This window comes from Bombus huntii, chromosome 10 (genome assembly GCF_024542735.1).
Source record: "Bombus huntii isolate Logan2020A chromosome 10, iyBomHunt1.1, whole genome shotgun sequence".
Lineage (NCBI taxonomy): Eukaryota > Metazoa > Arthropoda > Insecta > Hymenoptera > Apidae > Bombus > Bombus huntii.
Genome location: NC_066247.1, coordinates 14,317,400 through 14,340,838, shown reverse-complemented (window position 1 = coordinate 14,340,838; position 23,439 = coordinate 14,317,400). Strand labels below are relative to the sequence as shown.

At 41.1% G+C, this 23,439-nt stretch overlaps 1 long non-coding RNA gene across 2 annotated transcripts in view; it reads left to right on the top strand.

Annotated features, from left to right (window-relative positions):
• The window catches only part of LOC126870686 (uncharacterized), a 39,011-nt gene that overhangs the window by 1,843 nt on the left and 13,729 nt on the right, over positions 1-23,439 (top strand). Inside the window, exons 2-3 of one of the 2 annotated variants that reach the window (XR_007691403.1) lie at positions 5,890-6,042; positions 8,829-8,981. This is a non-coding gene — a long non-coding RNA (uncharacterized LOC126870686). Of the gene's footprint in view, positions 1-5,764; positions 6,043-8,828; positions 8,982-23,439 lie in introns of those variants that run through there. The other variant, XR_007691404.1, reaches the window with a different exon arrangement.

Here is a 23,439-nt window from a genome sequence, read left to right as displayed (position 1 = left end):
AATCGCGAAGATTTCGTCGATTTTGACGAAAAATAGCCGTCATTTCCTTCCCGTTGGAGATATTTCGACGTTAAAGCACTCGTTGAACACCATTTCACAGTGCTAATGCAATGCACAACCATTTAAGCGTCGAAACAATAAAAATATCTCGCAAATCGCGAAGATTTCGTCGATTTTGATTATAAATAGCCGTCATTTCCTTCCCGTTGGAGATATTTCGACGTTTAAGCACTCGTTGAACTCCATTTCGCAGTGCTAATGCAATGCACAACCACTTAAGCGTCGAAACAACTAAAATATCTCGCAAATCGCGAAGATTTCGTCGATTTTGACGAAAAATAGCCATCATTTCCTTCCCGTTGAAGATATTTCGACGTTAAAGCACTCGTTGAACTCCATTTCACAGTTCTAATGCAATGCACAACCGTTTAAGCGTCGAAATGATCAAAATATCTCGCAAATCGCGATTTTGAAGAAAAATAGCCGTCATTTCCTGCCCGTTGGAGATATTTCGACGTTTAAGCACTCGTTGAACTCCATTTCACAGTGCTAATGCAATGCACAGCTGTTTAAGCGTCGAAACAATCAAAATATCTCGCAAATCGCGATTTCGACGAAAAATAGCCGTCATTTGCTTCCCGTTGGAGATATTTCGACGTTTAAGCACTCGTTGAACTCCATTTCACAGTGCTAATGCAATGCACAACCACTTAAGCGTCGAAACAACTAAAATATCTCGCAAATCGCGAAGATTTCGTCGATTTTGACGAAAAATAGCCGTCATTTCCTTCCCGTTGGAGATATTTCGACGTTTAAGCACTCGTTGAACTCCATTTCACAGTGCTAATGCAATGCACAACCGTTTAAGAGTCGAAACAATCAAAATATATCGCAAATCGCGATTTTGAAGAAAAATAGCCGCCATTTCCTGCACGTTGGAGATATTTCGACGTTTAAGCACTCGTTGAACTGCATTTCACAGTGCTAATGCAATGCACAGCTGTTTAAGCGTCGAAACAAACAAAATATCTCGCAAATCGCGATTTCGACGAAAAATAGCCGTCATTTGCTTCCCGTTGGAGATATTTCGACGTTTAAGCACTCGTTGAACTCCATTTCACAGTGCTAATGCAATGCACAACCATTTAAGCGTCGAAACAATAAAAATATCTCGCAAATCGCGAAGATTTCGTCGATTTTGATTATAAATAGCCGTCATTTCCTTCCCGTTGGAGATATTTCGACGTTTAAGCACTCGTTGAACTCCATTTCGCAGTGCTAATGCAATGCACAACCGTTTAAGCGTCGAAACGATCAAAATATCTCGCAAATCGCGATTTTGACGAAAAATTGCCGTCATTTCCTGCCCGTTGGAGATATTTCGACGTTTAAGCACTCGTTGAACTCCATTTCACAGTGCTAATGCAATGCACAACCACTTAAGCGTCGAAACAACTAAAATATCTCGCAAATCGCGAAGATTTCGTCGATTTTGACGAAAAATAGCCGTCATTTCCTTCCCGTTGGAGATATTTCGACGTTTAAGCACTCGTTGAACTCCATTTCACAGTGCTAATGCAATGCATAACCGTTTAAGCGTCGAAACAATCAAAATATATCGCAAATCGCGATTTTGGCGAAAAATAGCCGTCATTTCCTGCCAGTTGGAGATATTTCGACGTTTAAGCACTCGTTGAACTCCATTTCACAGTGCTAATGCAATGCACAACCGTTTAAGCGTCGAAACAATCAAAATATCTCGCAAATCGCGATTTTGACGAAAAATAGCCGTCATTTCCTGCCAGTTGGAGATATTTCGACGTTTAAGCACTCGTTGAACTCCATTTCACAGTGCTAATGCAATGCACAACCGTATAAGCGTCGAAGCAATAAAAATATCTCGCAAATCGCGATTTTGACGAAAAATAGCCGTCGTTTCCTGCACGTTCGAGATATTTCGACGTTTAAGCGCTCGTTAAACTCCATTTTACAGTGCAAATGCATTGCACAACCGTTTAAGCGTCGAAACAATCAACATATCTCGCAAATCGCGAAGATTTCGTCGATTTTGACGAAAAATAGCCGTCATTTCCTTCCCGTTGGAGATATTTCGACGTTTAAGCACACGTTGAACTCCATTTCGCAGTGCCAATGCAATGCACAACCATTTAAGCGTCGAAACAATAAAAATATCTCGCAAATCGCGAAGATTTCGTCGATTTTGATTAAAAATAGCCGTCATTTCCTTCCCGTTGGAGATATTTCGACGTTTAAGCACTCGTTGAACTCCATTTCACAGTGCTAATGCAATGCACAACCGTTTAAGCTTCGAAACGATCAAAATATCTCGCAAATCGCGATTTTGACGAAAAATTGCCGTCATTTCCTGCCCGTTGGAGATATTTCGACGTTTAAGCACTCGTTGAACTCCATTTCACAGTGCTAATGCAATGCACAGCCATTTAAGCGTCGAAACAATAAAAATATCTCGCAAATCGCGATTTTGACGAAAAATAGCCGTCATTTCCTGCCAGTTGGAGATATTTCGACGTTTAAGCACTCGTTGAACTCCATTTCACAGTGCTAATGCAATGCACAACCGTATAAGCGTCGAAGCAATAAAAATATCTCGCAAATCGCGATTTTGACGAAAAATAGCCGTCGTTTCCTGCACGTTCGAGATATTTCGACGTTTAAGCGCTCGTTAAACTCCATTTTACAGTGCAAATGCATTGCACAACCGTTTAAGCGTCGAAACAATCAACATATCTCGCAAATCGCGAAGATTTCGTCGATTTTGACGAAAAATAGCCGTCATTTCCTTCCCGTTGGAGATATTTCGACGTTTAAGCACACGTTGAACTCCATTTCGCAGTGCCAATGCAATGCACAACCATTTAAGCGTCGAAACAATAAAAATATCTCGCAAATCGCGAAGATTTCGTCGATTTTGATTAAAAATAGCCGTCATTTCGTTCCCGTTGGTGATATTTCGACGTTTAAGCACTCGTTGAACTACATTTCGCAGTGCTAATGCAATGCACAACCGTTTAAGCGTCGAAACGATCAAAATATCTCGCAAATCGCGATTTTGACGAAAAATAGCCGTCATTTCCTTCCCGTTGGAGATATTTCGACGTTAAAGCACTCGTTGAACTCCATTTCACAGTGCTAATGCAATGCACAGCCGTTTAAGCGTCGAGATGATCAAAATATCTCGCAAATCGCGATTTTGAAGAAAAATAGGCGTCATTTCCTTCCCGTTTTAGATATTTCGACGTTTAAGCACTCGTTGAACTCCATTTCGCAGTGCTAATGCAATGCACAACCTTTTAAGCGTCGAAACGATCAAAATATCTCGCAAACCGCGATTTTGACGAAAAATTGCCGTCATTTCCTGCCCGTTGGAGATATTTCGACGTTTAAGCACTCGTTGAACTCCATTTCACAGTGCTAATGCAATGCACAACCACTTAAGCGTCGAAACAATTAAACTATCTCGCAAATCGCGAAGATTTCGTCGATTTTGACGAAAAATAGCCGCCATTTCCTTCCAGTTGGAGATATTTCGACGTTTAAGCGCTCGTTGAACTCCATTTCACAGTGCTAATGCAATGCATAACCGTTTAAGCGTCGAAACAATCAAAATATCTCGCAAATCGCGATTTTGACGAAAATAGCCGTCATTTCCTGCACGCTGGAGATATTTCGACGTTTAAGCGCTCGTTAAACTCCATTTTACAGTGCTAATGCAATGCACAACCACTTAAGCGTCGAAACAACTAAAATATCTCGCAAATCGCGAAGATTTCGTCGATTTTGACGAAAAATAGCCGTCATTTCCTTCCCGTTGGAGATATTTCGACGTTTAAGCACTCGTTGAACTCCATTTCACAGTGCTAATGCAATGCACAACCGTTCAAGCGTCGAAACAATCAAAATATCTCGCAAATCGCGATTTTTACGAAAAATAGCCGCCATTTCCTGCACGTTGGAGATATTTCGACGTTTAAGCGCTCGTTAAACTCCATTTTACAGTGCAAATGCAATGCACAACCACTTAAGCGTCGAAACAACTAAAATATCTCGCAAATCGCGAAGATTTCGTCGATTTTGACGAAAAATAGCCGTCATTTCCTTCCCGTTGGAGATATTTCGACGTTTAAGCACTCGTTGAACTCCATTTCACAGTGCTAATGCAATGCATAACCGTTTAAGCGTCGAAACAATCAAAATATATCGCAAATCGCGATTTTGGCGAAAAATAGCCGTCATTTCCTGCCAGTTGGAGATATTTCGACGTTTAAGCACTCGTTGAACTCCATTTCACAGTGCTAATGCAATGCACAACCGTTTAAGCGTCGAAACAATCAAAATATCTCGCAAATCGCGATTTTGACGAAAAATAGCCGTCATTTCCTGCCAGTTGGAGATATTTCGACGTTTAAGCACTCGTTGAACTCCATTTCACAGTGCTAATGCAATGCACAACCGTATAAGCGTCGAAGCAATAAAAATATCTCGCAAATCGCGATTTTGACGAAAAATAGCCGTCGTTTCCTGCACGTTCGAGATATTTCGACGTTTAAGCGCTCGTTAAACTCCATTTTACAGTGCAAATGCATTGCACAACCGTTTAAGCGTCGAAACAATCAACATATCTCGCAAATCGCGAAGATTTCGTCGATTTTGACGAAAAATAGCCGTCATTTCCTTCCCGTTGGAGATATTTCGACGTTTAAGCACACGTTGAACTCCATTTCGCAGTGCCAATGCAATGCACAACCATTTAAGCGTCGAAACAATAAAAATATCTCGCAAATCGCGAAGATTTCGTCGATTTTGATTAAAAATAGCCGTCATTTCGTTCCCGTTGGAGATATTTCGACGTTTAAGCACTCGTTGAACTACATTTCGCAGTGCTAATGCAATGCACAACCGTTTAAGCGTCGAAACGATCAAAATATCTCGCAAATCGCGATTTTGACGAAAAATAGCCGTCATTTCCTTCCCGTTGGAGATATTTCGACGTTAAAGCACTCGTTGAACTCCATTTCACAGTGCTAATGCAATGCACAGCCGTTTAAGCGTCGAGATGATCAAAATATCTCGCAAATCGCGATTTTGAAGAAAAATAGGCGTCATTTCCTTCCCGTTTTAGATATTTCGACGTTTAAGCACTCGTTGAACTCCATTTCGCAGTGCTAATGCAATGCACAACCTTTTAAGCGTCGAAACGATCAAAATATCTCGCAAACCGCGATTTTGACGAAAAATTGCCGTCATTTCCTGCCCGTTGGAGATATTTCGACGTTTAAGCACTCGTTGAACTCCATTTCACAGTGCTAATGCAATGCACAACCACTTAAGCGTCGAAACAATTAAACTATCTCGCAAATCGCGAAGATTTCGTCGATTTTGACGAAAAATAGCCGCCATTTCCTTCCAGTTGGAGATATTTCGACGTTTAAGCGCTCGTTGAACTCCATTTCACAGTGCTAATGCAATGCATAACCGTTTAAGCGTCGAAACAATCAAAATATCTCGCAAATCGCGATTTTGACGAAAATAGCCGTCATTTCCTGCACGCTGGAGATATTTCGACGTTTAAGCGCTCGTTAAACTCCATTTTACAGTGCTAATGCAATGCACAACCACTTAAGCGTCGAAACAACTAAAATATCTCGCAAATCGCGAAGATTTCGTCGATTTTGACGAAAAATAGCCGTCATTTCCTTCCCGTTGGAGATATTTCGACGTTTAAGCACTCGTTGAACTCCATTTCACAGTGCTAATGCAATGCACAACCGTTCAAGCGTCGAAACAATCAAAATATCTCGCAAATCGCGATTTTTACGAAAAATAGCCGCCATTTCCTGCACGTTGGAGATATTTCGACGTTTAAGCGCTCGTTAAACTCCATTTTACAGTGCAAATGCATTGCACAACCGTTTAAGCGTCGAAACAATCAAAATAGCTCGCAAATCGCGAAGATTTCGTCGATTTTGAAGAAAAATAGCCGTCATTTCCTTCCCGTTGGAGGTATTTCGACGTTTAAGCACTCGTTGAACTCCATTTCACAGTGCTAATGCAATGCACAACCATTTAAGCGTCGAAACAATCAACATATCTCGCAAATCGCGAAGATTTCGTCGATTTTGACGAAAAATAGCGGTCATTTCCTTCCCGTTGGAGATATTTCGACGTTTAAGCACTCGTTGAACTCCATTTCACAGTGCTAATGCAATGCACAACCATTTTAGCGTCGAAACAATAAAAATATCTCGCAAATCGCGAAGATTTCGTCGATTTTGATTAAAAATAGCCGTCATTTCCTTCCCGTTGGAGATATTTCGACGTTTAAGCACTCGTTGAACTCCATTTCGCAGTGCTAATGCAATGCACAACCGTTTAAGCGTCGAAACGATCAAAATATCTCGCAAATCGCGATTTTGACGAAAAATTGCCGTCATTTCCTGCCCGTTGGAGATATTTCGACGTTTAAGCACTCGTTGAACTCCATTTCACAGTGCTAATGCAATGCACAACCACTTAAGCGTCGAAACAGTTAAACTATCTCGCAAATCGCGAAGATTTCGTCGATTTTGACAAAAAATAGCCGTCATTTCCTTCCCGTTGGAGATATTTCGACGTTTAAGCACTCGTTGAACTCCATTTCACAGTGCTAATGCAATGCATATCCGTTTAAGCGTCGAAACAACCAAAATATCTCGCAAATCGCGATTTTGACGAAAAATAGCCGTCATTTCCTGCACGTTGGAGATATTTCGACGTTTAAGCGCTCGTTAAACTCCATTTTACAGTGCAAATGCATTGCACAACCGTTTAAGCGTCGAAACAATCAACATATCTCGCAAATCGCGAAGATTTCGTCGATTTTGACGAAAAATAGTCGTCATTTCCTTCCCGTTGGAGATATTTCGACGTTAAAGCACTCGTTGAAATCCATTTCACAGTGCTAATGCAATGCACAACCGTTTAAGCGTCGAAATGATCAAAATATCTCGCAAATCGCGATTTTGAAGAAAAATAGCCGTCATTTCCTGCCCGTTGGAGATATTTCGACGTTTAAGCACTCGTTGAACTCCATTTCACAGTGCTAATGCAATGCACAGCCGTTTAAGCGTCGAAACAATCAAAATATATCGCAAATCGCGATTTTGACGAAAAATAGCCGTCATTTCCTTCCCGTTGGAGATATTTCGACGTTTAAGCACACGTTGACCTCCATTTCGCAGTGCTAATGCAATGCACAACCATTTAAGCGTCGAAACAATCAAAATATCTCGCAAATCGCGATTTTGATGAGAAGTAACTGTCATTTCCTTCCCGTTGGAGATATTTCGACGTTCAAGCACTCGGTGAACTCCATTTCACAGTGCTAATGCAATGCACAACCATTTAAGCGTCGAAACAATAAAAATATCTCGCAAATCGCGAAGATTTCGTCGATTTTGATTATAAATAGCCGTCATTTCCTTCCCGTTGGAGATATTTCGACGTTTAAGCACTCGTTGAACTCCATTTCACAGTGCTAATGCAATGCACAACCGTTTAAGCGTCGAAACAATCAAAATATCTCGCAAATCGCGATTTTGACGAAAAATAGCCGTCATTTCCTGCCCGTTGGAGATATTTCGACGTTTAAGCACTCGTTGAACTCCATTTCACAGTGCTAATGCAATGCACAACCACTTAAGCGCCGAAAAAATCAAAATATCTCGCAAATCGCGAAGATTTCGTCGATTTTGACGAAAAATAGCGGTCATTTCCTTCCCGTTGGAGATATTTCGACGTTTAAGCACTCGTTGAACTCCATTTCACAGTGCTAATGCAATGCACAACCATTTAAGCGTCGAAACAATAAAAATATCTCGCAAATCGCGAAGATTTCGTCGATTTTGATTAAAAATAGCCGTCATTTCCTTCCCGTTGGAGATATTTCGACGTTTACGCACTCGTTGAACTCCATTTCGCAGTGCTAATGCAATGCACAACCGTTTAAGCGTCGAAACGATCAAAATATCTCGCAAATCGCGATTTTGACGAAAAATAGCCGTCATTTCCTTCCCGTTGGAGATATTTCGACGTTTAAGCACTCGTTGAACTCCATTTCGCAGTGCTAATGCAATGCACAACTGTTTAAGCGTCGAAACGATCAAAATATCTCGCAAACCGCGATTTTGACGAAAAATTGCCGTCATTTCCTGCCCGTTGGAGATATTTCGACGTTTAAGCACTCGTTGAACTCCATTTCACAGTGCTAATGCAATGCACAACCACTTAAGCGTCGAAACAATTAAACTATCTCGCAAATCGCGAAGAGTTCGTCGATTTTGACGAAAAATAGCCGCCATTTCCTTCCCGTTGGAGATATTTCGACGTTTAAGCGCTCGTTGAACTCCATTTCACAGTGCTAATGCAATGCATAACCGTTTAAGCGTCGAAACAATCAAAATATCTCGCAAATCGCGATTTTGACGAAAATAGCCGTCATTTCCTGCACGTTGGAGATATTTCGACGTTTAAGCGCTCGCTAAACTCCATTTTACAGTGCTAATGCAATGCACAACCACTTAAGCGTCGAAACAACTAAAATATCTCGCAAATCGCGAAGATTTCGTCGATTTTGACGAAAAATAGCCGTCATTTCCTTCCCGTTGGAGATATTTCGACGTTTAGGCACTCGTTGAACTCCATTTCACAGTGCTAATGCAATGCACAACCGTTCAAGCGTCGAAACAATCAAAATATCTCGCAAATCGCGATTTTTACGAAAAATAGCCGCCATTTCCTGCACGTTGGAGATATTTCGACGTTTAAGCGCTCGTTAAACTCCATTTTACAGTGCAAATGCATTGCACAACCGTTTAAGCGTCGAAACAATCAAAATAGCTCGCAAATCGCGAAGATTTCGTCGATTTTGAAGAAAAATAGCCGTCATTTCCTTCCCGTTGGAGGTATTTCGACGTTTAAGCACTCGTTGAACTCCATTTCACAGTGCTAATGCAATGCACAACCATTTAAGCGTCGAAACAATCAACATATCTCGCAAATCGCGAAGATTTCGTCGATTTTGACGAAAAATAGCGGTCATTTCCTTCCCGTTGGAGATATTTCGACGTTTAAGCACTCATTGAACTCCATTTCACAGTGCTAATGCAATGCACAACCGTTTAAGCGTCGAAACAATCAAAATATCTCGCAAATCGCGATTTTGACGAAAAATAGCCGTCATTTCCTGCCCGTTGGAGATATTTCGACGTTTAAGCACTCGTTGAACTCCATTTCACAGTGCTAATGCAATGCACAACCATTCTAGCGTCGAAACAATAAAAATATCTCGCAAATCGCGAAGATTTCGTCGATTTTGATTAAAAATAGCCGTCATTTCCTTCCCGTTGGAGATATTTCGACGTTTAAGCACTCGTTGAACTCCATTTCGCAGTGCTAATGCAATGCACAACCGTTTAAGCATCGAAACGATCAAAATATCTCGCAAATCGCGATTTTGACGAAAAATTGCCGTCATTTCCTGCCCGTTGGAGATATTTCGACGTTTAAGCACTCGTTGAACTCCATTTCACAGTGCTAATGCAATGCACAACCACTTAAGCGTCGAAACAACTAAAATATCTCGCAAATCGCGAAGATTTCGTCGATTTTGACGAAAAATAGCCGTCATTTCCTTCCCGTTGGAGATATTTCGACGTTTAAGCACTCGTTGAACTCCATTTCACAGTGCTAATGCAATGCATATCCGTTTAAGCGTCGAAACAATCAAAATATCTCGCAAATCGCGATTTTGATGAGAAGTAACTGTCCTTTCCTTCCCGTTGGAGATATTTCGACGTTCAAGCACTCGGTGAACTCCATTTCACAGTGCTAATGCAATGCACAACCATTTAAGCGTCGAAACAATAAAAATATCTCGCAAATCGCGAAGATTTCGTCGATTTTGATTATAAATAGCCGTCATTTCCTTCCCGTTGGAGATATTTCGACGTTTAAGCACTCGTTGAACTCCATTTCACAGTGCTAATGCAATGCACAACCGTTTAAGCGTCGAAACAATCAAAATATCTCGCAAATCGCGATTTTGACGAAAAATAGCCGTCATTTCCTGCCCGTTGGAGATATTTCGACGTTTAAGCACTCGTTGAACTCCATTTCACAGTGCTAATGCAATGCACAACCACTTAAGCGCCGAAAAAATCAAAATATCTCGCAAATCGCGGAGATTTCGTCGATTTTGACGAAAAATAGCGGTCATTTCCTTCCCGTTGGAGATATTTCGACGTTTAAGCACTCGTTGAACTCCATTTCACAGTGCTAATGCAATGCACAACCATTTTAGCGTCGAAACAATAAAAATATCTCGCAAATCGCGAAGATTTCGTCGATTTTGATTAAAAATAGCCGTCATTTCCTTCCCGTTGGAGATATTTCGACGTTTAAGCACTCGTTGAACTCCATTTCGCAGTGCTAATGCAATGCACAACCGTTTAAGCATCGAAACGATCAAAATATCTCGCAAATCGCGATTTTGACGAAAAATTGCCGTCATTTCCTGCCCGTTGGAGATATTTCGACGTTTAAGCACTCGTTGAACTCCATTTCACAGTGCTAATGCAATGCACAACCACTTAAGCGTCGAAACAACTAAAATATCTCGCAAATCGCGAAGATTTCGTCGATTTTGATTATAAATAGCCGTCATTTCCTTCCCGTTGGAGATATTTCGACGTTTAAGCACTCGTTGAACTCCATTTCACAGTGCTAATGCAATGCTCAACCGTTTAAGCGTCGAAACAATCAAAATATCTCGCAAATCGCGATTTTGACGAAAAATAGCCGTCATTTCCTGCCCGTTGGAGATATTTCGACGTTTAAGCACTCGTTGAACTCCATTTCACAGTGCTAATGCAATGCACAACCACTTAAGCGCCGAAAAAATCAAAATATCTCGCAAATCGCGGAGATTTCGTCGATTTTGACGAAAAATAGCGGTCATTTCCTTCCCGTTGGAGATATTTCGACGTTTAAGCACTCGTTGAACTCCATTTCACAGTGCTAATGCAATGCACAACCATTTAAGCGTCGAAACAATAAAAATATCTCGCAAATCGCGAAGATTTCGTCGATTTTGATTAAAAATAGCCGTCATTTCCTTCCCGTTGGAGATATTTCGACGTTTACGCACTCGTTGAACTCCATTTCGCAGTGCTAATGCAATGCACAACCGTTTAAGCGTCGAAACCATCAAAATATCTCGCAAATCGCGATTTTGACGAAAAATAGCCGTCATTTCCTTCTCGTTGGAGATATTTCGACGTTTAAGCACTCGTTGAACTCCATTTCGCAGTGCTAATGCAATGCACAACCGTTTAAGCGTCGAAACGATCAAAATATCTCGCAAATCGCGATTTTGACGAAAAATAGCCGTCATTTCCTGCCCGTTGGATATATTTCGACGTTTAAGCACTCGTTGAACTCCATTTCACAGTGCTAATGCAATGCACAACCATTTAAGCGTCGAAACAATAAAAATATCTCGCAAATCGCGAAGATTTCGTCGATTTTGATTAAAAATAGCCGTCATTTCCTTCCCGTTGGAGATATTTCGACGTTTAAGCACTCGTTGAACTCCAATTCACAGTGCTAATGCAATGCACAACCGTTTAAGCGTCGAAACAATCAAAATATCTCGCAAATCGCGATTTTGACGAAAAATAGCCGTCATTTCCTGCCCGTTGGAGATATTTCGACGTTTAAGCACTCGTTGAACTCCATTTCACAGTGCTAATGCAATGCACAACCATTTAAGCGTCGAAACAATAAAAATATCTCGCTAATCGCGAAGATTTCGTCGATTTTGATTAAAAATAGCCGTCATTTCCTTCCCGTTGGAGATATTTCGACGTTTACGCACTCGTTGAACTCCATTTCGCAGTGCTAATGCAATGCACAACCGTTTAAGCGTCGAAACGATCAAAATATCTCGCAAATCGCGATTTTGACGAAAAATTGCCGTCATTTCCTGCCCGTTGGAGATGTTTCGACGTTTAAGCACTCGTTGAACTCCATTTCACACTGCTAATGCAATGCACAACCACTTAAGCGTCGAAACAATTAAACTATCTCGCAAATCGCGAAGATTTCGTCGATTTTGACGAAAAATAGCCGTCATTTCCTTCCCGTTGGAGATATTTCGACGTATAAGCACTCGTTGAACTCCATTTCACAGTGCTAATGCAATGCACAACCGCTTAAGCGTCGAAACGATCAAAATATCTCGCAAATCGCGATTTTGACGAAAAATAGCCGTCATTTCCTTCCCGTTGGAGATATTTCGACGTTTAAGCACTCGTTGAACGCCATTTCGCAGTGCTAATGCAATGCACAACCGTTTAAGCGTCGAAACGATCAAAATATCTCGCAAATCGCGATTTTGACGAAAAATAGCCGTCATTTCCTGCCCGTTGGAGATATTTCGACGTTTAAGCACTCGTTGAACTCCATTTCACAGTGCTAATGCAATGCACAACCATTTAAGCGTCGAAACAATAAAAATATCTCGCAAATCGCGAAGATTTTGTCGATTTTGATTAAAAATAGCCGTCATTTCCTTCCCGTTGGAGATATTTCGACGTTTAAGCGCTCGTTGAACTCCATTTCACAGTGCTAATGCAATGCATAACCGTTTAAGCGTCGAAACGATCAAAATATCTCGCAAATCGCGATTTTGACGAAAAATTGCCGTCATTTCCTGCCCGTTGGAGATGTTTCGACGTTTAAGCGCTCGTTGAACTCCATTTCACACTGCTAATGCAATGCACAACCACTTAAGCGTCGAAACAATTAAACTATCTCGCAAATCGCGAAGATTTCGTCGATTTTGACGAAAAATAGCCGTCATTTCCTTCCCGTTGGAGATATTTCGACGTATAAGCACTCGTTGAACTCCATTTCACAGTGCTAATGCAATGCATAACCGTTTAAGCGTCGAAACAATCAAAATATCTCGCAAATCGCGATTTTGACCAAAAATAGCCGTCATTTCCTGCACGTTGGAGATATTTCGACGTTTAAGCCCTCGCTAAACTCCATTTTACAGTGCAAATGCATTGCACAACCGTTTAAGCGTCGAAACAATCAACATATCTCGCAAATCGCGACGATTTAGTCCATTTTGACGAAAAATAGCCGTCATTTCCTTCCCGTTGGAGATATTTCGACGTTTAAGCACACGTTGAACTCCATTTCGCAGTGCTAATGCAATGCACAACCATTTCAGCGTCGAAACAATCAAAATATCTCGCAAATCGCGAAGATTTCGTCGATTTTGACGAAAAATAGCCGTCATTTCCTTCCCGTTGGAGATATTTCGACGTTAAAGCACTCGTTGAACTCCATTTCACAGTGCTAATGCAATGCACAACCGTTTAAGCGTCGAAATGATCAAAATATCTCGCAAATCGCGATTTTGAAGAAAAATAGGCGTCATTTCCTTCCCGTTGGAGATATTTCGACGTTTAAGCACTCGTTGAACTCCATTTCGCAGTGCTAATGCAATGCACAACCGTTTAAGCGTCGAAACGATCAAAATATCTCGCAAACCGCGATTTTGACGAAAAATTGCCGTCATTTCCTGCCCGTTGGAGATATTTCGACGTTTAAGCACTCGTTGAACTCCATTTCACAGTGCTAATGCAATGCACAACCACTTAAGCGTCGAAACAATTAAACTATCTCGCAAACCGCGAAGATTTCGTCGATTTTGACGAAAAATAGCCGTCATTTCCTTCCCGTTGGAGATATTTCGACGTTTAAGCGCTCGTTGAACTCCATTTCACAGTGCTAATGCAATGCATAACCGTTTAAGCGTCGAAACAATCAAAATATCTCGCAAATCGCGATTTTGACGAAAAATAGCCGTCATTTCCTGCCCGTTGGAGATATTTCGACGTTTAAGCACTCGTTGAACTCCATTTCACAGTGCTAATGCAATGCACAACCATTTTAGCGTCGAAACAATAAAAATATCTCGCAAATCGCGAAGATTTCGTCGATTTTGATTAAAAATAGCCGTCATTTCCTTCCCGTTGGAGATATTTCGACGTTTAAGCACTCGTTGAACTCCATTTCGCAGTGCTAATGCAATGCACAACCGTTTAAGCGTCGAAACGATCAAAATATCTCGCAAATCGCGATTTTGACGAAAAATTGCCGTCATTTCCTGCCCGTTGGAGATATTTCGACGTTTAAGCACTCGTTCAACTCCATTTCACAGTGCTAATGCAATGCACAACCACTTAAGCGTCGAAACAATTAAACTATCTCGCAAATCGCGAAGATTTCGTCGATTTTGACAAAAAATAGCCGTCATTTCCTTCCCGTTGGAGATATTTCGACGTTTAAGCACTCGTTGAACTCCATTTCACAGTGCTAATGCAATGCACAACCATTTAAGCGTCGAAACAATAAACATATCTCGCAAATCGCGAAGATTTCGTCGATTTTGATTATAAATAGCCGTCATTTCCTTCCCGTTGGAGATATTTCGACGTTTAAGCACTCGTTGAACTCCATTTCACAGTGCTAATGCAATGCACAACCGTTTAAGCGTCGAAACAATCAAAATATCTCGCAAATCGCGATTTTGACGAAAAATAGCCGTCATTTCCTGCCCGTTGGAGATATTTCGACGTTTAAGCACTCGTTGAACTCCATTTCACAGTGCTAATGCAATGCACAACCATTTTAGCGTCGAAACAATAAAAATATCTCGCAAATCGCGAAGATTTCGTCGATTGTGATTAAAAATAGCCGTCATTTCCTTCCCGTTGGAGATATTTCGACGTTTAAGCACTCGTTGAACTCCATTTCGCAGTGCTAATGCAATGCACAACCGTTTAAGCGTCGAAACGATCAAAATATCTCGCAAATCGCGATTTTGACGAAAAATTGCCGTCATTTCCTGCCCGTTGGAGATATTTCGACGTTTAAGCACTCGTTGAACTCCATTTCACAGTGCTAATGCAATGCACAACCACTTAAGCGTCGAAACAATTAAACTATCTCGCAAATCGCGAAGATTTCGTCGATTTTGACAAAAAATAGCCGTCATTTCCTTCCCGTTCGAGATATTTCGACGTTTAAGCACTCGTTGAACTCCATTTCACAGTGCTAATGCAATGCATAACCGTTTAAGCGTCGAAACAATCAAAATATCTCGCAAATCGCGATTTTGACGAAAAATTGCCGTCATTTCCTGCCCGTTGGAGATATTTCGACGTTTAAGCACTCGTTGAACTCCATTTCACAGTGCTAATGCAATGCACAACCACTTAAGCGTCGAAACAATCAACATATCTCGCAAATCGCGAAGATTTCGTCGATTTTGACGAAAAATAGCGGTCATTTCCTTCCCGTTGGAGATATTTCGACGTTTAAGCACTCGTTGAACTCCATTTCACAGTGCTAATGCAATGCACAACCATTTTAGCGTCGAAACAATAAAAATATCTCGCAAATCGCGAAGATTTCGTCGATTTTGATTAAAAATAGCTGTCATTTCCTTCCCGTTGGAGATATTTCGACGTTTAAGCACTCGTTGAACTCCATTTCGCAGTGCTAATGCAATGCACAACCGTTTAAGCGTCGAAACGATCAAAATATCTCGCAAATCGCGATTTTGATGAGAAGTAACTGTCATTTCCTTCCCGTTGGAGATATTTCGACGTTCAAGCACTCGGTGAACTCCATTTCACAGTGCTAATGCAATGCACAACCATTTAAGCGTCGAAACAATAAAAATATCTCGCAAATCGCGAAGATTTCGTCGATTTTGATTATAAATAGCCGTCATTTCCTTCCCGTTGGAGATATTTCGACGTTTAAGCACTCGTTGAACTCCATTTCACAGTGCTAATGCAATGCACAACCATTTAAGCGTCGAAACAATCAACATATCTCGCAAATCGCGAAGATTTCGTCGATTTTGATTATAAATAGCCGTCATTTCCTTCCCGTTGGAGATATTTCGACGTTTAAGCACTCGTTGAACTCCATTTCACAGTGCTAATGCAATGCACAACTGTTTAATCGTCGAAACAATCAAAATATCTCGCAAATCGCGATTTTGACGAAAAATAGCCGTCATTTCCTGCCCGTTGGAGATATTTCGACGTTTAAGCACTCGTTGAACTCCATTTCACAGTGCTAATGCAATGCACAACCACTTAAGCGCCGAAAAAATCAAAATATCTCGCAAATCGCGAAGATTTCGTCGATTTTGACGAAAAACAGCGGTCATTTCCTTCCCGTTGGAGATATTTCGACGTTTAAGCAATCGTTGAACTCCATTTCACAGTGCTAATGCAATGCACAACCGTTTAAGCGTCGAAACAATCAAAATATGGCGCAAATAGCGATTTTGACGAAAAATAGCCGTCATTTCCTGCCCGTTGGAGATATTTCGACGTTTAAGCACTCGTTGAACTCCATTTCGCAGTGCTAATGCAATGCACAACCATTTAAGCGTCGAACCAATAAAAATATCTCGCAAATCGCGAAGATTTCGTCGATTTTGATTAAAAATAGCCGTCATTTCCTTCCCGTTGGAGATATTTCGACGTTTAAGCACTCGTTGAACTCCATTTCGCAGTGCTAATGCAATGCACAACCGTTTAAGCGTCGAAACGATCAAAATATCTCGCAAATCGCGATTTTGACGAAAAATTGCCGTCATTTCCTGCCCGTTGGAGATATTTCGACGTTTAAGCACTCGTTCAACTCCATTTTACAGTGCAAATGCATTGCACAACCGTTTAAGCGTCGAAACAATCAACATATCTCGCAAATCGCGAAGATTTCGTCGATTTTGACGAAAAATAGCGGTCATTTCCTTCCCGTTGGAGATATTTCGACGTTTAAGCACTCGTTGAACTCCATTTCACAGTGCTAATGCAATGCACAACCATTTTAGCGTCGAAACAATAAAAATATCTCGCAAATCGCGAAGATTTCGTCGATTTTGATTAAAAATAGCTGTCATTTCCTTCCCGTTGGAGATATTTCGACGTTTAAGCACTCGTTGAACTCCATTTCGCAGTGCTAATGCAATGCACAACCGTTTAAGCGTCGAAACGATCAAAATATCTCGCAAATCGCGATTTTGATGAGAAGTAACTGTCATTTCCTTCCCGTTGGAGATATTTCGACGTTCAAGCACTCGGTGAACTCCATTTCACAGTGCTAATGCAATGCACAACCATTTAAGCGTCGAAACAATAAAAATATCTCGCAAATCGCGAAGATTTCGTCGATTTTGATTATAAATAGCCGTCATTTCCTTCCCGTTGGAGATATTTCGACGTTTAAGCACTCGTTGAACTCCATTTCACAGTGCTAATGCAATGCACAACCATTTAAGCGTCGAAACAATCAACATATCTCGCAAATCGCGAAGATTTCGTCGATTTTGATTATAAATAGCCGTCATTTCCTTCCCGTTGGAGATATTTCGACGTTTAAGCACTCGTTGAACTCCATTTCACAGTGCTAATGCAATGCACAACTGTTTAATCGTCGAAACAATCAAAATATCTCGCAAATCGCGATTTTGACGAAAAATAGCCGTCATTTCCTGCCCGTTGGAGATATTTCGACGTTTAAGCACTCGTTGAACTCCATTTCACAGTGCTAATGCAATGCACAACCACTTAAGCGCCGAAAAAATAAAAATATCTCGCAAATCGCGAAGATTTCGTCGATTTTGACGAAAAACAGCGGTCATTTCCTTCCCGTTGGAGATATTTCGACGTTTAAGCAATCGTTGAACTCCATTTCACAGTGCTAATGCAATGCACAACCGTTTAAGCGTCGAAACAATCAAAATATGGCGCAAATAGCGATTTTGACGAAAAATAGCCGTCATTTCCTGCCCGTTGGAGATATTTCGACGTTTAAGCACTCGTTGAACTCCATTTCGCAGTGCTAATGCAATGCACAACCATTTAAGCGTCGAACCAATAAAAATATCTCGCAAATCGCGAAGATTTCGTCGATTTTGATTAAAAATAGCCGTCATTTCCTTCCCGTTGGAGATATTTCGACGTTTACGCACTCGTTGAACTCCATTTCGCAGTGCTAATGCAATGCACAACCGTTTAAGCGTCGAAACGATCAAAATATCTCGCAAATAGCGATTTTGACGAAAAATTGCCGTCATTTCCTTCCCGTTGGAGATATTTCGACGTTAAAGCACTCGTTGAAATCCATTTCACAGTGCTAATGCAATGCACAACCGTTTAAGCGTCGAAATGATCAAAATATTTCGCAAATCGCGATTTTGAAGAAAAATAGCCGTCATTTCCTGCCCGTTGGAGATATTTCGACGTTTAAGCACTCGATGAACTCCATTTCACAGTGCTAATGCAATGCACAGCCGTTTAAGCGTCGAAACAATCAAAATATCTCGCAAATCGCGATTTTGACGAAAAATAGCCGTCATTTCCTTCCCGTTAGAGATATTTCGACGTTTAAGCACACGTTGACCTCCATTTCGCAGTGCTAATGCAATGCACAACCATTTAAGCGTCGAAACAATCAAAATATCTCGCAAATCGCGATTTTGATGAGAAGTAACTGTCATTTCCTTCCCGTTGGAGATATTTCGACGTTCAAGCACTCGGTGAACTCCATTTCACAGTGCTAATGCAATGCACAACCATTTAAGCGTCGAAACAATAAAAATATCTCGCAAATCGCGAAGATTTCGTCGATTTTGATTATAAATAGCCGTCATTTCCTTCCAATTGGAGATATTTCGACGTTTAAGCACTCGTTGAACTCCATTTCACAGTGCTAATGCAATGCACAACCATTTAAGCGTCGAAACAATAAAAATATCTCGCAAATCGCGAAGATTTCGTCGATTTTGATTATAAATAGCCGTCATTTCCTTCCCGTTGGAGATATTTCGACGTTTAAGCACTCGTTGAACTCCATTTCACAGTGCTAATGCAATGCACAACCGTTTAAGCGTCGAAACAATCAAAATATCTCGCAAATCGCGATTTTGACGAAAAATAGCCGTCATTTCCTGCCCGTTGGAGATATTTCGACGTTTAAGCACTCGTTGAACTCCATTTCACAGTGCTAATGCAATGCACAAAAAACTTAAGCGCCGAAAAAATCAAAATATCTCGCAAATCGCGAAGATTTCGTCGATTTTGACGAAAAATAGCGGTCATTTCCTTCCCGTTGGAGATATTTCGACGTTTAAGCACTCGTTGAACTCCATTTCACAGTGCTAATGCAATGCACAACCGTTTAAGCGTCGAAACAATCAAAATATCGCGCAAATCGCGATTTTGACGAAAAATAGCCGTCATTTCCTGCCCGTTGGAGATATTTCGACGTTTAAGCACTCGTTGAACTCCATTTCACAGTGCTAATGCAATGCACAACCATTTAAGCGTCGAAACAATAAAAATATCTAGCAAATCGCGAAGATTTCGTCGATTTTGATTAAAAATAGCCGTCATTTCCTTCCCGTTGGAGATATTTCGACGTTTACGCACTCGTTGAACTCCATTTCGCAGTGCTAATGCAATGCACAACCGTTTAAGCGTCGAAACGATCAAAATATCTCGCAAATCGCGATTTTGACGAAAAATTGCCGTCATTTCCTGCCCGTTGGAGATATTTCGACGTTTAAGCACTCGTTGAACTCCATTTCACAGTGCTAATGCAATGCACAACCGTTTAAGCGTCGAAACAATCAAAATATCTCGCAAATCGCGATTTTGACGCATAATAGCCGTCATTTCCTGCACGTTGGAGATATTTCGACGTTTAAGAGCTCGTTAAACTGCATTTTACGGTGCAAATGCATTGCACAACCGTTTAAGCGTCGAAACAATCAAAATAGCTCGCAAATCGCGAAGATTTCGTCGATTTTGACGAAAAATAGCCGTCATTTCCTTCCCGTTGGAGATATTTCGACGTTTAAGCACACGTTGACGTCCATTTCGCAGTGCTAATGCAATTCACAACCATTTAAGCGTCGAAACGATCAAAATATCTCGCAAATCGCGATTTTGATGAGAAGCAACTGTCATTTCCTTCCCGTTGGAGGTATCCCGACGTTTAAGCACTCGTTGAACTCCATTTCACAGTGCTAATGCAATGCATAACCGTTTATGCGTCGAAACAATCAAGATATCTCGCAAATAGCGATTTTGACGAAAAGTAGCCGTCATTTCCTTCCCGTTTTAGATATTTCGACGTTTAAGCACTCGTTGAACTCCATTTCACAGTGCTAATGCAATGCATAACCGTTTAAGCGTCGAAACAATCAAAATATCTCGCAAATCGCGATTTTGACGAAAATAGCCGTCATTTCCTGCACGTTGGAGATATTTCGACGTTTAAGCGCTCGTTAAACTCCATTTTACAGTGCTAATGCAATGCACAACCACTTAAGCGTAGAAATAACTAAAATATCTCGCAAATCGCGAAGATTTCGTCGACTTTGACGAAAAATAGCCGTCATTTCCTTCCCGTTGGAGATATTTCGACGTTTAAGCACTCGTTGAACTCCATTTCACAGTGCTAATGCAATGCACAACCGTTCAAGCGTCGAAACAATCAAAATATCTCGCAAATCGCGATTTTTACGAAAAATAGCCGCCATTTCCTGCACGTTGGAGATATTTCGACGTTTAAGCGCTCGTTAAACTCCATTTTACAGTGCAAATGCATTGCACAACCGTTTAAGCGTCGAAACAATCAAAATAGCTCGCAAATCGCGAAGATTTCGTCGATTTTGAAGAAAAATAGCCGTCATTTCCTTCCCGTTGGTGGTATTTCGACGTTTAAGCACTCGTTGAACTCCATTTCACAGTGCTAATGCAATGCACAAGCATTTAAGCGTCGAAACAATCAACATATCTCGCAAATCGCGAAGATTTCGTCGATTTTGACGAAAAATAGCGGTCATTTCCTTCCCGTTGGAGATATTTCGACGTTTAAGCACTCGTTGAACTCCATTTCACAGTGCTAATGCAATGCACAACCGTTTAAGCGTCGAAACAATCAAAATATCTCGCAAATCGCGATTTTGACGAAAAATAGCCGCCATTTCCTGCACGTTGGAGATATTTCGACGTTTAAGCGCTCGTTAAACTCCATTTTACAGTGCAAATGCATTGCACAACCGTTTAAGCGTCGAAACAATCAAAATAGCTCGCAAATCGCGAAGATTTCGTCGATTTTGAAGAAAAATAGCCGTCATTTCCTTCCCGTTGGTGGTATTTCGACGTTTAAGCACTCGTTGAACTCCATTTCACAGTGCTAATGCAATGCACAAGCATTTAAGCGTCGAAACAATCAACATATCTCGCAAATCGCGAAGATTTCGTCGATTTTGACGAAAAATAGCCGTCATTTCCTTCCCGTTGGAGATATTTCGACGTTTGAGCACACGTTGAACTCCTTTTCGCAGTGCTAATGCAATGCACAACCACTTAAGCGCCGAAACAATCAAAATATCTCTCAAATCGCGAAGATTTCGTCGATTTTGACGAAAAATAGCGGTCATTTCCTTCCCGTTGGAGATATTTCGACGTTTAAGCACTCGTTGAACTCCATTTCACAGTGCTAATGCAATGCACAACCGTTTAAGCGTCGAAACAATCAAAATATCTCGCAAATCGCGATTTTGACGAAAAATAGCCGTCATTTCCTGCCCGTTGGAGATATTTCGACGTTTAAGCACTCGTAGAACTCCATTTCACAGTGCTAATGCAATGCACAACCATTTAAGCGTCGAAACAATAAAAATATCTCGCAAATCGCGAAGATTTCGTCGATTTTGATTAAAAATAGCCGTCATTTCCTTCCCGTTGGAGATATTTCGACGTTTAAGCACTCGTTGAACTCCATTTCGCAGTGCTAATGCAATGCACAACCGTTTAAGCGTCGAAACGATCAAAATATCTCGCAAATCGCGATTTTGACGAAAAATTGCCGTCATTTCCTGCCCGTTGGAGATATTTCGACGTTTAAGCACTCGTTGAACTCCATTTCACAGTGCTAATGCAATGCACAACCACGTAAGCGTCGAAACAATTAAACTATCTCGCAAATCGCGAAGATTTCGTCGATTTTGACAAAAAATAGCCGTCATTTCCTTCCCGTTGGAGATATTTCGACGTTTAAGCACTCGTTGAACTCCATTTCACAGTACTAATGCAATGCATAACCGTTTAAGCGTCGAAACAATCAAAATATCTCGCAAATCGCGAAGATTTCGTCGATTTTGATTAAAAACAGCCGTCATTTCCTTCCCGTTGGAGATATTTCGACGTTTAAGCACTCGTTGAACTCCATTTCGCAGTGCTAATGCAATGCACAACCGTTTAAGCGTCGAAACGATCAAAATATCTCGCAACTCGCGATTTTGACGAAAAATTGCCGTCATTTCCTGCCCGTTGGAGATAGTTCGGCGTTTAAGCACTCGTTGAACTCCATTTCACAGTGCTAATGCAATGCACAACCACTTAAGCGTCGAAACAATTAAACTATCTCGCAAATCGCGAAGATTTCGTCGATTTTGACGAAAAATAGCCGTCATTTCCTTCCCGTTGGAGATATTTCGACGTTTAAGCACTCGTTGAACTCCATTTCACAGTGCTAATGCAATGCACAACCACTTAAGCGCCGAAACAATCAAAATATCTCGCAAATCGCGAAGATTTCGTCGATTTTGACAAAAAATAGCCGTCATTTCCTACCCGTTGGAGATATTTCGACGTTTAAGCACTCGTTGAACTCCATTTCACAGTGCTAATGCAATGCACAACCGTTTAAGCGTCGAAACAATCAAAATATCTCGCAAATCGCGATTTTGACGAAAAATAGCGGTCATTTCCTTCCCGTTGGAGATATTTCGACGTTTAAGCACTCGTTGAACTCCATTTCACAGTGCTAATGCAATGCACAACCACTTAAGCGCCGAAACAATCAAAATATCTCGCAAATCGCGAAGATTTCGTCGATTTTGACAAAAAATAGCCGTCATTTCCTACCCGTTGGAGATATTTCGACGTTTAAGCACTCGTTGAACTCCATTTCACAGTGCTAATGCAATGCATAACCGTTTAAGCGTCAAAACAATCAAAATATCTCGCAAATCGCGATTTTGACGAAAAATAGCCGTCATTTCCTGCACGTTGGAGATATTTCGACGTTTAAGCGCTCGTTAAACTCCATTTTACAGTGCAAATGCATTGCACAACCGTTTAAGCGTCGAAATGATCAAAATATCTCGCAAATCGCGATTTTGAAGAAAAATAGCCGTCATTTCCTGCCCGTTGGAGATATTTCGACGTTTAAGCACTCGTTGAA